Genomic DNA, 17,319 nt, shown 5'->3' on the forward strand with positions numbered 1-17,319 from the left:
TTCCATTAAGCGAGAACTTTACGTCATTATTGGATGTGCAGTATCTGACCGGTAAAGAATGTTAATACCAAAGTACCTAAAATAGGTATATTCCTTCACATCAGTAATGCAATGCTTATGCACTTAATAAGTTAGATACCCGAAAAAAACAATTACCAAACAGAATATCATATTACACCATGACAAACTACAAAGAACAGCAATCCAAAAACTAAGGCAACTTCCGTATCCTAACTAACGACAGGAAACGAAAAAAATAAAACCACAAATAAGGGAAACTTCGTCAAATACACACACACACAAACAAACAAACAAACAGACCATCTTTCCTATCTTCAACACAGCGCACAAACTCTCTCTCTGTCTCATGCATACACACACACACACACAAACCATCTTTCGCATCTTCAACACAGCAGCATGCAAACTCACTCACCCTCTCTCACTCTCTTTTACACACACACACACACACACACACACACACACATGCATGCAAACAAACAAACAAACCATCTTTCGTTTCATCAACACAGCACACAAACTCTCTCTCTCTCTCTCTCTCTCTCTCTCTCTCTCTCTCTCTCTCTCTCTCTCTCTCTCTCTCTCTCCCCCTCATACACACACACAAACAAACCACCTTTCGTATCGTCAACACAACACAGACTCACTCACTCTCTCTCTCTCTCTCTCTCTCTCTCTCTCACACACACACACACACACACACACACACACACAAACAAACCATCTTTTATATCATCACCACAGCACGCAAACTCTCTCTCTCTCTCACACACAAACACACAAGCACATCGACAACTTCCATATCAACGAGATATTCGAAAACTTATTACACAGGTCGTCTAAAGATGACTATGGCAGTTCTTTATCCCTTCTTTATGTCAAGGACACAAACGGCAGAAATCTGAGACAAATTGGGCATTTACGAACCCAGCTGGACCCCCTTTCAGAGAGCCCAGGCATCTCAGGGTAACAGAAAGTACCCAAATGCAAGACTTCAGAATGACCCAGTCATGAAATTTCTTTATTCATTCACGTTAGGAACAATTTTTTTCTTCATCAACATTTAACGTTAATTTTCATTAACCAGAACCTTTAAATTATCATTTAATTTTACAATGGCAGTTTACACAGATTCCACATTCACTACAAAACACTCAAACATTATCTCGAGAGTATTTTTTATCACAATCTCTTTACATCTACTAAAATGTACACTACTTACATTACACTGTTCATGACTGATTTGATAACAACTTGTTGCCACTGATATAATGTGTTGCATATTTACTATAACAAAATTATCAAACCGAAACCTGTACATTTGACATTACAAACTCCTACAGTTCAAAATTTACAGTTTTTAAAAATAGCTTTAACGAACTCATGAGTCTGACAGAACTTTTAGAGCAGAGTTTTTAAGTAACTTGAAAAAGGCATGACAAGGCAATTACTGGCTCATGACTTCAGCTATCAGGATAAAACCTTCCTTGACAAGACAGCTGGAAAAATAAGTGGACAAACATCCAAAATGTTTACCAGGAGAGCAGACCAACATTTGACAAGTACAGTATATCAAAGTTCACACATCAGTAGGCTACACTGCCCACATTACACCAGGTAAAAGGATGAACTAGTTCTGCATGTGGGAAATTCGTGAACAGCCTAAATAAACAAAAGTGGTTCTTCTAGTTACAAGCAAGATCTAGTTCGTGGACTCTTTGGCCCTTTTATGGAGTGGAATAAAATGGCAAATGCTGATGCTAGGCAGGGGGGTGATGGGCAGGGAGAGGGGAGGGGGGACTAGGGGAATCAGTCACATGAACGTTAGCTGAGAGTAAGTTTTTTTTAGGTCTTTTTAACATCTTGAGTTTGGGAGGGGGCAGGGTCATGGAGAGGGAATGGGAGATCTGAAACTGGAGGTGAGCATCAGAGGAGGAAAAAGGGAAGTTCAGCAGAATTAAATCTCATGTAGCCCTTGAGAGAGAGAGAGAGAGAGAGAGAGAGAGAGAGAGAGAGAGAGAGAGAGAGAGAGAGAGAGAGAGAGAGAGTCGTTGAAAATACATTGAATTTAAAGGAGCTTTCCCTTCCCTTAATATTCACGAAGTCGCAATACTATAAATTAAACTTTTTTCACAGTACACCGTTAACCCAATTTGCTTTCACATCCTTATTCCAAAAATTTATGTCTCCTTCTATTCCTAAAACATTAATACATGCACTTTACATTATATTATCTCAGTTATCACAAATTCAAATTTTCGCCTAACCATACCAATTATTGCATATATTTTGCAGTCACCACCTAATTCTATCAATCAAAATTTCACATGCATGAATCTCAAGTTAGGGCTTTGCAACAAACGTTCATCAAACATTCGTAACATCTGTCCAAAAAAATCTGCTAACACTTTCAGGCACATATATTCCACAACATTAACTAGGTCTTATATCCTCTGCCAATCATAACTTTTAATTTCATTAACTTATGCTGCATAACCTATAGCCAGAACTTACTTTTACTCATCAAGATTTCATATCCTGGGTTCGTTTTCACTATGCTTTCATAAAACCTTTGGTCCATAACCTGCCCATACTGTCTTGCATCTATATGCCAAACCCTTCCTCCCATTAACTTATATTTCGTAAGCGTTACTCTCATTAACCTATATGCTGTATCTTAGTGTTTACATTCATAGGAGTGAAAAGTGTAAATGAAGATGATGATGATGACAGAGAGAGAGAGAGAGAGAGAGAGAGAGAGAGAGAGAGAGAGAGAGAGAGAGAGAGAGAGAGAGAGTGAGTCATATGCTTTTTAAAAGCGTTTTGTCAAATACAAAATCTTGGAAGGGGATTGGAACTGGAAATAAATTTCACTAGTATATTTAAGCGATGCACGCACTTCATAATACAGTACCCTGTGATCTTTAAGAGAACTTAAGAGTTGAAAAGAGGATTTCAGTGCGCTTACTTTTTTTTATCGACTTCAAAATACAAGGGTCGATAACATGTTTTTATTCTACAACTAGAATAGGGATTTTCTTTTCAATTACCCTTTAAAAATCAGAAACACGAAAGTGGATCATATTATGCTCTTATCAGAGAACTAGAAATTTCAAAGGGGATTATATAATTATTATGCATAAAACTCAAAATATAAAGGGGAAGCAAGTCTTTGAAAGTGCGAGAGAAAAACTTGAGGGGCTACATGAGAACTACGGCATGTACCTCAATTCCATAATTACAGAACTTCCCTTGTAAATACCGTAAAAACTTATCACACACCTAAAAAAAACTACAAGAAATCTCACTCTCATCAGTTCCGCGGGGACAACTTCACAGGGTTACTATTATTATATGAATAATATTATTAACGTTATTAGCCATGATGTCACCTTTTTTGGAAACAGAATGTTACGGGCCCAAGGGCCCAATTGAGTAAACATCCCAGTACGGAAAAATAATGACCGAAAATAAAGAGTAAATCAGATAGGTAATAACACAGAACTGAATTGAATATAGAATTTAGGCCAAAGGCCAAGCACTGGGACCTATGAGGTCATTCAAGGTTGAAACGGAAATTGAGAGTAAAAGGTCTGAAGGGTGTAACAGGAGGAAAACCTAGCAGTTGCACTAGGAATCAATTGTTAGGAGAGGGTGGAAAGTAAGATAGAAGAGAATATGAAAGGAGGTAGAGTAAAAGGAACGAAAGGGGTTGTAACTAGGGGCCGAAAGCACGCTGCAAAGAACCTTACGTAATGCCTACAGTGCACCGCATGAGGTGCCCTGACGGCACTATCCCCCTACAGGGATTAATAACATAGAAAAATAAGATGAAAACAAATAAATTGTGAAATAAGATACATGTAAGGCTTCTCAACTAAAAGCAGTTGCACTCATTTTTAACTACTGAAATTCCACTGATTCAAGCGCATGACTGAGAGGAGCGTTTCAAAATTTTATAAAATTTGACAAAAACCTCAGGAGCACCAGTTAAATAACAATATAACTCTCAGATTAGGTTACTATGTCACTGAGTATCAAAGTTTTTAGTCGCAAAGATGTAAAAATCAAGATGAAAATAGAGTGGCTTGACTTCTGCCAAGGTGCCATTTTGAAAGCAAGTGCAGCACTTAACGATTTGAACTTAATATTTACTCTGACTGAATAATTCCTAATTTCTTAGCCCTATCCCAATGAATTTTGTTCTTAAGACATAGTACTGTTTGCTTGTCAGGAATGTCTAATATCCATTGAAAAAGAATGACTCTACACCCGGTGTCTAAAATTATTACATTTTTTTCCAGATTTGTAATAACAATGATGAAAATATGCTCTGATCACCCCAGAATTCAGGATATTTCTGAAAACCAGGGCTTAAAATTACGAAAATTCGAATCCATTAAGTCAAAAAGGAAAAAAAATCCTTATAAACATTGTTAAGGGACTGGTAGAATTACAAATAGAGCGGTCACAAATAATCAAAGCTAAGAAAGTCTGTGCACAGCAGCTTCCGCGGATGCAGATACACTGATGAGAGTGAGATCCAATAATGAAACTCTAAATAACTTTAACATGAACGAAAATTCCAAAAGACTCAAATGGGGACGAAGACTTTCAAAACACATTTAAAGTTATGAAAAACTGACTGGTGTCTTTAAGAAAGTGATTTTATAGTATCTTATGTGAAGACACTCAGAAGCATCAAACTACTAAACTTTTAGGCAATTTTAGCAAAATCAATAAACCTGGAGGACAAATTCTGTCATACTACCTACAAAGACTAACTTAAACTGACTGATTACACAATATAAAGGTACTTAGATCCTCAATTTAAACATTTCTACACAAGAATGCAAAATATCAGGAACCACCCCTTGTCTTGAAATCCTTTAGTCAAAGTACCATGTTCCGCTTGTCACACAGGATATAGGGTTTTCTTGAAATTAATGGAGTACTTGATGTGCATCACCACTGATTTTGTGGCTATATACTGGCTCCATTCAAGCAGGTTACCAACGTCATTCTGAAAGAAGATTTCAATAATTACTTTCTTAATGACTTATGCAAGATAATTATTTTCGAGGTACACTACTGCATATTTATTTGAAGTCAACACCTATCGAAATATTGACTGAGAACTCTATAAACTTTAACGAATGCCACATTCACAAGCAAAAACTCCATGAGTCTTAATGAAACCGTTCAGTATTAGCTCCCAGGGAATACATGGTTCGGTTCCCTAGTTAACATATCAAGGAGATGAAAAAAATATTTTCAAAAATCATTTCTGCTTAAAATTGAGTCTATCAGAGCCTCTCTAGACCATGAGTAAATTTGCTTTTCAAAATCTTCCCTTGGTGCAAATAAGGATATATTACACAATTTTACTTTTATAAAGAGAAATTAGGCAAACTTTATGTAGATTTTAGTTCACAACATTTAACAGTAAACATTTCCTGTTCCTTTCTGTCAGTAACCTTCACTCAATGAGTGTCCTTTTAAATACTACTTGGCTATTCGTTATTGTATAAAGTTAAGATGTCCAGTATTTAACTTAGTCTTATGTGACAACCAGATGGCCCTACCTGAATACCATAAACCTTTAGTAATGTAAATTTGACTTCAACAGTTCCATCAGTTCAACATTTATAAAGTAGCCTATAGTTCAAAACCTCATGCAATGCTGGTCACCTGAGAAAAATCCAACAGCTTAATTCCATTTCTAGTTAAGGTTAAACGTGACTTATTTCTGTTAGGAAAAATCTGTGCTAATAGCCCGCCCCTGCGTGCCTAAATTTAACTATTTAACTGATGGACATTGCATTCCTTCAAAAACAAAGATCCAGTTAAGATTAACATTGTTGAAGGTGAATCAGTGTAGATTCTGAGATAAATGCTAGTCAGCCATACTTACCTTTCTGACAACAAGACCAGTATACTGACTGTTACCTATTTAGTTAACACTTAGCTAGGAACAATATTCCTGAAGCTATTGCACAGTAGCTGCGATGTCCTTCTTCACAAGGTTCACATGAATCCCATGTCATGTAGAACTGTAGTCTGGCAAGAGAATTAAAATTCAAAATTTGAAACCATCTTTGCACAAGTGCACTATTTTATACTTGCCAAAAGTAAGAAAACCAGGAAAATTTCTCATTTCATTTTTACGTTCAAAGTCAAGTAACTTTTATGTTTATGACCCTGTCTGCCTGTCTGGCGTCGAAGCATTTCTGTTAACTAATCAATGTGAATGATATTAACTAGCATTTAGTGTTGATTAACCTCACACAATAATGATTAACTTGCTAAGCTACCTACCTCATTTTACTTTCTGTTATATGTGTATGTCTAAGTTATGGACAAAAAAATTCATGTTACATCACCGAAAAGGGAATAAACTATATATCACAGACTATGTCACCACTCAATCTTGGCTAGCATCATGAGTAGAAAGCAGTTCCTTGAATTTTTATCCAGTTACCTGAACTTGGAGAAATATATGAGGTGAAAAACTGATTTTTATAAAACAGTTACTATATTGAAGCATACTGATGTAAATATTAAACAGTACTGTTGTTATTCAACTAGACAGTGTTATATTTTTGGAAATAATGCTTCCTGCTGCAGACCAGTTGAAGCTTTGTGCTGCTCCTGTTCAATTTTGCACTAGCTAAGGTTTCCCTTTTTTATAAATTCAAGATCAAAAGGGCTTTGTATAGCCTTCGTCATTAACATTTAACGTATGTCCTGAATTCTTAATACATGCAAGCTTTATAATGGTAATATACTGCAAAATAAAAAAATGACCTCCTTGAGTGAGTTATCTTTCCACCTAACGACTTTACCTTCTTATCTCATGGGGACTAGATTAAAATCTAAGTATTCTGGAAATTTATGAATTACTAACGATGAACTGCAGTTAAATAAAAAATAAATACAATGAAAATGTTTCAGATAGTTTACATTCCACATTAAGTTAAAACGAGACGCCTTTGAATAAATATGAATCTACTTTGCAACCTAATAGGCACTGACATTTCAACGAAAACTTTAAGCATGAAAATATAAACTTACCTTTAGACTGATGACTGCTCAGTCCTACAGTCTTCATCCCAATTTTGTTCCAGTTCATCCAACTCCATCCCGGTTCCTGTACTTTCCATTTCCTCCCATCAATCAAATACATATCGATGTTTCCACTGTAGTTTTCATACTGCTCCACCTTTTGGTCACTGGATTTTGTATGTGCAAGCAGCTATACATCTGAAAGGAAAAATCAGACCATATTTTATAAAGAAGTTCTGAGGGCCTTTATGCCACAAATCTCCAAGATTGTTATAAGCTATCTGATATGTATACAAGGGAATGTTTTAAAAATTTCATAAAATACAATGCAGTAGTTTATTTTCCTCTAAACTATGTGGAGCACTAAACCTGAATTATAAACAATTTATTTCATATTGCTGTCCAGTTATTTAGAATTATTTACAGAAAATATGTAATAAAGTCCAATGAAAAGAGCTCAAGAGTTAACCTAGATTAAAACTTGATGAAAACTTAAGAAGTTTTACATTAGAGGAAAAAAAAGGACTAAAGACCTAAATAACTGACAGGAAAACAGATTTTGGTGAATAGAATAATGATTAACTGATGCATTTGTCATGAACTGAATGCCACATGTTTAGTTCCAGACTTATGTCTAGTAATTACTACAAAACCATATTGGGTGTTGTGTTCATGGTATATCTGCAAGACAGTCACAGCATGTTGAAAGTGTAAAGCCTTTTCCAGGGCTTTTGTTTGTCATTAAATTAGCTAAAGATCTCCTTAAAACTCAATTTTGATGACCAAAAGTAACTTGCATATTTTTATTATAGTTATGTGACAACTTTTGCCCCTGTGTAAATATCTGCTGTGCCGTAAAAAATACTAAGTGGCATAAATAGGTGCAAAAGGTCAGCTTAGCTTTAAATGCCACTTAATTAAAAACTGCTGGAAATGCATGTAGAATGAAGCCACATGGTTTATATTAAACCTGAAGAGAGGAAAAAACCAATCCATACATGACATGGATTGAAGCACGAGAAGGCTAGGTTGCATGATGACATCACAGGCGATGCTATCTTGTGCAAGATATAAATAATACAAATGATAAATTAGAAAAGGGCTACTTTAGAAAGCATTTGATCTCTTTGGCAGCCAACGTTATAGCAGGATTAACACGGTCCACTGAAATGTTGTAATCAAATGGCTGCAAATCTGATGTTTTTCTGGTAATATCTCACCATATCTTGAAAGTAATTTGTACAGAAAAGCCCTTTCCTCGTCAGAACAATAACTGGCTGATCCCTATCCCCAACACCCTGAAAGCCCCAACCTAACCTGATGTAGGACACTTTAAATTGTTAAGTAAAATACTGGGATGCTTCCTAATCTAACCTTCCATAACTTAACACGAGTCTTGCTTGACCGGGACTTGCTGGGAGTGTTCCCTAATAATCCTAACCTAAAATTGAGGCATAGGACCTTGGTAAGCTGGTTCCCTACTGTAGTCCCCTTTTGTTGTTAGGCTAGACATAAAGGGGTGTAATGAGTTAAACCAACTATTTTCGACAAAAAAAAAAAAAAAAAAAAAAAATGGGAGTTAAACTCGGCGAAACGCCACAAAAACCAGACAATTAAAATAAATTTCAAAATAGGATTACCATACTTTATAAAGCCTGTTCGGTTCCCGAATATAGAGTATTTTTCTGAATCCACACTCTTTAGGATTATGAACACATTACCAAGTCCATAGGTGCAAAGCAACACCAATATTTTTCATATATTCTTACGTAAATTTTAAATTATCACCCAAAGATGGACAGTTCATGAGAACACAGCAAAACATTGCACTGTCATATCAGTACTGGTAAATTCAACGAAACCAACACCACCTACCTACTAGGGGTAGGGTAAACACAGAAACAATGTGTTTAACTTATTTTTTCAGTGGAACTTACCAATGAACAATATGTTACCTTAAGGTGGTTTCAATATTTTTTTTAAGGCCTTCTAAACTTTCACTTAACATTTTCGCCAAGGTACAGACGTTTCACGAAACTTCTGTTAAACTATTTGATTCCTATGTTAACCTAGCCTAGTATCAACTAAAATTTCTTGAAGGCTGTGAAATAAACTTTTGTGAGGTAAACTTTACATCGACACAGACACCATTTTAACGATAATTCTAGTATCAAACTGGGTTCAAACTGTTTAAGCAAAAAGGAAAGCCTTAATTGTTTACAGTATGCTAATTAACTGATCCCAGTCCTTCCAGAGTTCCCCTGAATGGCCACCAAATCCATAGATCGTATGCAGATATATTCCAAGAATTTTACAGTATGCACAACATTTATTCTCACGCACACACTATCATAACTCTCAGAAAAGAAAGACAACAATTGTTTTCTTAAAAACGTTAAACTTTAACTTAATGTCTAAGAAAAACGTTTACCTGTTTTGTGCGATGAAGTCGGTGCTAGCCTGTTCATGACAGGCCTTCATCAGGGTTCTAGTAAAATTGCTTTCAGTATTCAAAGTGCCTTAGTTAACTTGACAGCATTCCAAGTTAATTCACACCCTCCCATCCCATTTGGTATAGCCATAATATTATCGAGTACTGGTATATGAATTTTCCAAAACGGTGCAGGTCCTAAACTCGGCTCGATTTCAGTAGGATATATGGGCTCATAACGAAGAAGAATTTACATGAAAACCTCATTATCGTGAATTCAAAAGGATGCAGAGAGCGAAGGGAGAGATTTAAAATAATGTGATTCTTTATGAACTCAGTCATAAAGTCTTTATAAGATATGAGCGTATTTTTACCGTTTTGAGCCCGAATTATCGACGAAAATACGGCAGAAAAGAAAACAAAAACTCCGAGGGCACCTGGTGGCAGATATGAGAACTAAAAGTAATCATAAAATGGAATAATAACTGGCAACTTATGATTTGTGCGGGAAATTTTCGAATTAACCATAAACTGCGCGATGGTTTGGTGGTGTAAAGTATACGAGATATGCAATGGTTAGAGATTTATCAGAAAGCATGAGTAATTAGTCGAAAATAAATGTCTTTAAAAAGAGTGTCAGTCAACTTTCTTCAAGCAGTAATCTTTACGAAACGCTATAGTTAAGATGTTTAATTTTAAAGTATAAAATCTGTAGTTAATCAAAATTTATTTGTTATTTAAAGATATTATAGTATTAACCAACATCATTGGAAATGATGCTGTAGCTTGACAGGAAAAAGGAGCTTTTAGTAGGAGTTTTGCTTCGTGTGATTTGGTAACATAAGGGAAAACCAACTACACGAAATAACGCAAATCATCGCTTTCCTAGTAAGTCGAAAACGATACAAGAGTGAGAGAAAAACGATACTCCTTAGATATATATATATATATATATATATATATATATATATATATATATATATATATATATATATATATATATAAGGTGTGTTAAAAACATCCGACCTTTATTCATAAAAAAATACTCGTATTCAGATACAACAATCTTACACTAACATCCTTCAAAGTAGTCTCCTTGGGCTGCCACGCACTTCTCCCACCGGTTCTGCCACTGTCGGAAACAGCGCTTGGAACACCTCTTTTGTTCTGCATGAAGTCTTCTCTGGACTGAAATCGAGACAGTTTTGCGTAAAAAGAAGAAAAAATCTAAGGGATTTACACGCCTGATTTGACTCGATAAGTTCCTTAGAATGTGTAATGTATCGTATACTTTGTGTATATACAGGTATGTATATATATATATATATATATATATATATATATATATATATATATATATATATATATATATATATACATATATATATATGTGTGTGTGTGTATGTATATATGATTTTTAACGTACTAAATAATTATTAAAGTACAAATATTTCACTTCATTCTTTTCCACACACAAAATTTACCTAACATCAAGTTGCGCTGTTCATAAACACCAGAATTTGTCATTGTCAAAATTCTCTCTCTCTCTCTCTCTCTCTCTCTCTCTCTCTCTCTCTCTCTCTCTCTAAAAATACATATTCAAAAGTTGTTTCTGAAGGAAGAAAGCGCGAAGTCTCACATAAATGATATTAAAAAATGATACTGGTGGCAGCAAGAGAAAATGAGAAGAGTTTTCAATGAAAAAGTTTTCTTTGGTTCAAAGGAATTTTTGAGGGAGAAAATTAGAGTATAAGCGACCAAGTTCAGTAGCTACCGCCATGCTTAAAAGAGGCACTACATAACTCGACGCTAGGGACATCTAGTAACAAGCAGCATAACCACATAAAAATAAATGGTAACTGGCAACTTCCACCGAAAATATTTGTTCAGTTTTATGTAATTTACGATTAATTTTATTAAAACTCTATAAAACTTGAGTTATAAAGTTAACGGTTCTTTTTTATGAATCTAAGGTCAATTCATTCATAGTACGGAAACTACCTAAAGAAATATAAAATAAAATAATAAGTGGCAACTCTTGTGTGCCAAGTTTAAATTAATAACTAATGTCTAAATTTCCAAATCTCGCTTACAAAAAAATGATTTGCTGGTTAAATAACGAAAATCACCAAATTTTTCAAAATTATTATCACCCAGTAAAAAAAACGATAGATTTATCTGCAAAATAAAAGCCCTTTCAAGATATTTTCAAGATAGATTCGGTAGTAAACAAGCAGACGAATTCTTGAAAAGTAAATGCACTATAAATAAACTGTATTATAACATCGTCCACTTCAGTAACGTAAGAACCTTTTGTTAAATAAAAATGTCCATAAGAACGGATTTCATTTCCTAAATCCATAATTTTTAAAACAGTATAACTCAACCCGAGTGTAAAAAGGCGCCATTTTTAAATGCCCATGACCTAAAGAAGAAAGGATCTCGAAATATATTATAGGTATTTTTTAGACACCATGAGAGGTATCGATAATGAGATACGTTTCAACCGTATAATGCTAAATGCCCAACAATTTTTTGCTGCAGTAAATTACACAATAATAGCCAGCTTTTACGCTTAAATAAAAAAAAAATAGGTATTCTGCATTTCCAGCCACTGTTGCAACTTAGCTTGCAATAATAATAATAATAATAATAATAATAATAATAATAATAATAATAATAATAATAATAATAATAATAATGTTGAAGAAATCCACAGTGGTGTAAATGTAAGTATGTACTAGAAATATATATACAAATGTAAATGTATATTTCTAATATATATTTACATTTAACCCACTGTGGATTTCTTGGCCATTTTAGTGACTCATACTATGACGAGATTTTTGTCAATAATAATAATAATAATAATAATAATAATAATAATAATAATAATAATAATAATAATAATAATAATAATGTTACTTGCACTGTAACCCCAATAACTTGGGTAATATAATACAATAACAACATGCCTGTATACGTATCCTGTTTATAAAACAAAGTGGCATACGTGAATGATATATGACACCGCCAAAACCTATTTTTTTCCGTAAATGGGCAACGCAAACTCACAGAGTTTTATTTTTTTTTATAAATAAAAGTGAAGCTTTTAACAGGCGTAACCTAATATCACTAGGGGAGAGTGACCGATTTTCAAAGTCACCCCAAGTCGTAGGAGGGTAATGCTAGTCTAAATCGTTACGTAGATATGGTAGTTGCCTTATTATTAATAGTAACTACAAGAGAGATAGAGCAACGTTATCGTAGTTATATCAGTGAAAACAGATAATGGTGGAAACATTAACAGTAGTAGTACTGGTATTATTAAAAGAAGTGATGTAGCAGCAGTAGTAGTACTGGTATTATTAAAAGTGATGCAGCAGCAGTAGTAGTACTGGTATTATTGAAAGAAGTGATGCACCAGCAGTAGTAGTACTGGTATTATTGAAAGTGATGCAGCAGCAGTAGTAGTACTGGTATTATTGAAAGAAGTAATGCACCAACAGTAGTAGTACTGGTATTATTAAAAGTGATGTAGCAGCAGTAGTGGTACTGGTATTATTAAAAGTGATGCAGCAGCAGTAGTAGTACTGGTATTATTGAAATAAGTAATGCACCAGCAGTAGTAGTACTGGTATTATTGAAAGAAGTAATGCACCAGCAGTAGTAGTACTGGTATTATTGAAAGAAGTAATGCACCAGCAGTAGTAGTACTGGTATTATTGAAAGAAGCGGATGCACCAGCAGTAGTAGTACTGGTATTATTGAAAGAAGTGATGCAACAGCAGTAGTAGTACTGGTATTATTGAAAGAAGTAATGCACCAGCAGTAGTAGTACTGGTATTATTGAAAGAAGCGGATGCACCAGCAGTAGTAGTACTGGTATTATTGAAAGAAGTGATGCAACAGCAGTAGTAGTACTGGTATTATTGAAAGAAGTGATGCAACAGCAGTAGTAGTACTGGTATTATTGAAAGAAGTAATGTACCAGCAGTAGTAGTACTGGTATTATTGAAAGAAGTGATGCACCAGCAGTAGTAGTACTGGTATTATTGAAAGAAGTAATGTACCAGCAGTAGTAGTACTGGTATTATTGAAAGAAGTAATGCACCAGCAGTAGTAGTACTGGTATTATTGAAAGAAGCGGATGCACCAGCAGTAGTAGTACTGGTATTATTGAAAGAAGTGATGCAGCAGCAGTATTAGTACTGGTATTATTGAAAGAAGTAATGTACCAGCAGTAGTAGTACTGGTATTATTGAAAGAAGTAATGTACCAGCAGTAGTAGTACTGGTATTATTGAAAGAAGTGATGCAACAGCAGTAGTAGTACTGGTATTATTGAAAGAAGTAATGTACCAGCAGTAGTAGTACTGGTATTATTGAAAGAAGCGGATGCACCAGCAGTAGTAGTACTGGTATTATTGAAAGTAGTGATGCAACAGCAGTAGTAGTACTGGTATTATTGAAAGAAGTAATGTACCAGCAGTAGTAGTACTGGTATTACTGAAAGAAGTAAAGCAGCAGCAGTAGTAGTACTGGTATTATTAAAAGAAATGGTGCAGCAGCAGCAGTAGTGGCAATGATAAAACAGTATTACTAATACTAATAGTAGCAACAGCAAAACCACATTAGTAGAACCAGTGACTAAAGCAGCTCAGTATTAGCTGTGGAAAATGAATGTAGCCTTTTCATTCAAGCCAACTACAATTATAAAGTTTTTCATGCAATAATAAACTAATAATTAAATATTTTGATGACTCTAAACCCAATGCAGAGAGAGAGAGAGAGAGAGAGAGAGAGAGAGAGAGAGAGAGAGAGAGAGAGAGAGAGAGAGAGAGTTTCAGAAGACCGGTTAGCCTATTCATTGCACGTTCTTTCCATTAAAAATTTCTTTTCAAAAGTTGATTGAAAACCAGGTAAGGCCTTTTTTTTTTTGAGGTCTTGTCTGTCAGTCATACTCTGAAATTTCAGCTAAGTAAAAAAATATTCCATTTTGTAAGCTCTATTCATTCCTTGGAATTGGAGTTATTAAGTTGAAGGATTTAGTCCCAACTATCTATTCGTGATTTAAAACATAAATCTGCTAAATTGGCTAATGGAGATGAAAGGAGTGGCTATAAACTATTTATTTTTTTAGAAAACATTATGTGCTTTATGCCAGAGGTTAAACCATGAACATTCGTGTTAAAAATTTAATTTTAATTAAACAGTCTTGTAAGTGAGTAAATTTAGACCAGGGATGTGTTGACCAATGTTGACCTAGAACGACTGGACAATTTCAACAGTAGTGTCATCCCAGTTAGATCACTGTGGGAGGACCTTTCTGTCATCAGTATCCACCATGTTCTTTTAATCGACATCCAAGTTCTTACTTTGTCCATTAAGGCAAAGACCAAGTTGGTGCGTTTTGCTTACACCTTTGTGGGTATTCTTGTATCCGAGTTACATTTATGTCAGTGAAAGTGTGTCCCTCAACGCTTCTCTCTCAGATAAATCCAATGGCGGAGTTTTTGCATATTCTTCACATTTCCAGGTCAACTTCGGAGCCAATTACAGCAGAATTATCTTCAATAAGGTCCCAATCCCTCCTACATACGCTTTCGTGAGGGAAAAGACTTCGAAGAAAGCATTAGGGGACACTCCCTTAGCTTAACTTCAAGTAACTCCGACCCAAAAACAAATAATCCCCGATGGTATAAACGAGAACGACAAACCCGGGTCTTTGCTTTAACTACGAAAAGATCATTAAGGATATATCTGCAGAGCCATATCACATTTCTGTACCTAGGCAGAGACTACACTGACCGTTCTATCCAACTACTGGTCGACAACAGTTTCACTAACAAGGAAATGACTGATATATATATATATATATATATATATATATATATATATATATATATATATATATATATATATATATATATATATATATATATATATATATATATATATATATATATATGAAGCTTTTCCATAGTGGCATCATGCTTCAAAGGTTACCCTCCTAAGTTGTGAAAATTTACGAAAAATATTTTTCGTGTAAACTAAACTTGCATTCTAGATACCTGGAGTGACATTACCACCCACAAATACACACAGACACACACACACACACATATATATATATATATATATATATATATATATATATATATATATATATATATATATATATATATATATATATATATATATATATATAAAGGTTAGAGATGGAGCACAAGAACAAGTGACATTTAACCTCTATAACGCTTGAACAGCAAGTACAAGGAGTAATTCATAGTCTTTACAAATGACATTCATGGCTTAAGGCTTTTAAACAACAGCAGTTTGTGCCCGAGTGATATAGGCAAAAGTAACTCTCTCTCTCTCTCTCTCTCTCTCTCTCTCTCTCTCTCTCTCTCTCTCTCTCTCTCAGACTTTTAGGAATGCCTTTATGATGCACGTATGCTTTGTAAATTAAACTAAATAACAATAAATATGAAAGGATTGAAATAGCACTGTTCCCTTGGTTTCATTAAATCGTTGCTGATAACCTAACCTAAAGTACGCTACGCCAAAACTATATTTAATTATGAAATTTTAAAACTGCATCATTTGTGTGTAAGGAAAGAAAAAAAAAGATTTAAACGATTCATTTACGTACTTGGGACTAATAATTAAGAGTGCCATATAAAATGCTTATAAATAAGTGAATAGTTAATTAGAGGAAATCTCAAATGCTAAATGTAATATTAGATATCTGCTACAATCATTCCGTGCCAGCAAAAGTACTCATTGGATCTGATTTAATACTTCTTAAGAAACTGGCAGTTACATAATGCTATATAATCGTTGTGTTATCACCCCAGTGATGATTTTAATAACCTATATTTCTCCCGGATTCAATAACATACTGTTGGGTTCTACATGGCCTGTTTGTTTATAATTCCAGTGGGAAAGTTGGATTGACATAAAACCTATATATATATACATATGTATATATATATATATGAGTGTATATATAATATATATATATATATATATATATATATATATATATATATATATATATATATATATATATATATATATATAATGTATGTATGTGTGTGTATGTTTGCGTATGTTCTTGTTCGTGTGTAAATTACATATAAAGTATATTTCTCATATCACATAATAATAGTCATTGCAAATATATTTTGACAAAAAAAGCTTACTCAGAATTCTAATCCAAAAGGTGACTTGAGGAATTACAAAGCACATAAATATTCAAAAGAATTGGAAAAGCTGAAATCATAAAAGAATTGAAATTCTCTTATGCGTCTGAAATTGCAACACGCGATTCAGATCAGACTCAATTTAGAAATGCGATTTGTAAAAGCGTTTAGAATTGCAAGCAAAGGAGAATGTTTGATTACTTAAAAAAAAAAAAAAAAAAAAAAAAAAAAAAAAAATATATATATATATATATATATATATATATATATATATATATATATATATATATATATATATATATATATATATATATATATATATATATATATATATATATATATATATATATATATATATATATATATATATATATGTATATTAAACAATTAGTGTCATGCATCTCAGTGGGAGGTTGATATATTCTAAGAAACAGAATACCCGATTAAGTTTTATCAGTAAATACTTTTCAGTGCTAAAATTGACTGTATATTTTTTTAAACCTTTATTTAAGAATAACAGACTTTTTCCCTTCTTCCTTGATGTCACTTCAAATCAAAGGGAATCTCTCGTCCTCTGATGAATTCTTGTAAAGAA

At 33.8% G+C, this 17,319-nt stretch overlaps 1 long non-coding RNA gene across 1 annotated transcript in view; it reads right to left on the reverse strand.

Annotated features, from left to right (window-relative positions):
* Positions 1–747: 747 nt before the first annotated feature.
* LOC136826218 (uncharacterized) overlaps positions 748–17,319 on the reverse strand; it is a 466,686-nt gene continuing 450,114 nt past the window's right edge. Inside the window, exons 5-7 of the long non-coding RNA XR_010849552.1 lie at positions 7,096–7,284; positions 5,936–6,081; positions 748–5,044 (exon numbers count right to left, since the gene is read on the reverse strand). This is a non-coding gene — a long non-coding RNA (uncharacterized lncRNA). The remainder of the gene's footprint in view (positions 5,045–5,935; positions 6,082–7,095; positions 7,285–17,319) is intronic.

This window comes from Macrobrachium rosenbergii, chromosome 40, assembly GCF_040412425.1.
Source record: "Macrobrachium rosenbergii isolate ZJJX-2024 chromosome 40, ASM4041242v1, whole genome shotgun sequence".
Classification (NCBI taxonomy): domain Eukaryota; kingdom Metazoa; phylum Arthropoda; class Malacostraca; order Decapoda; family Palaemonidae; genus Macrobrachium; species Macrobrachium rosenbergii.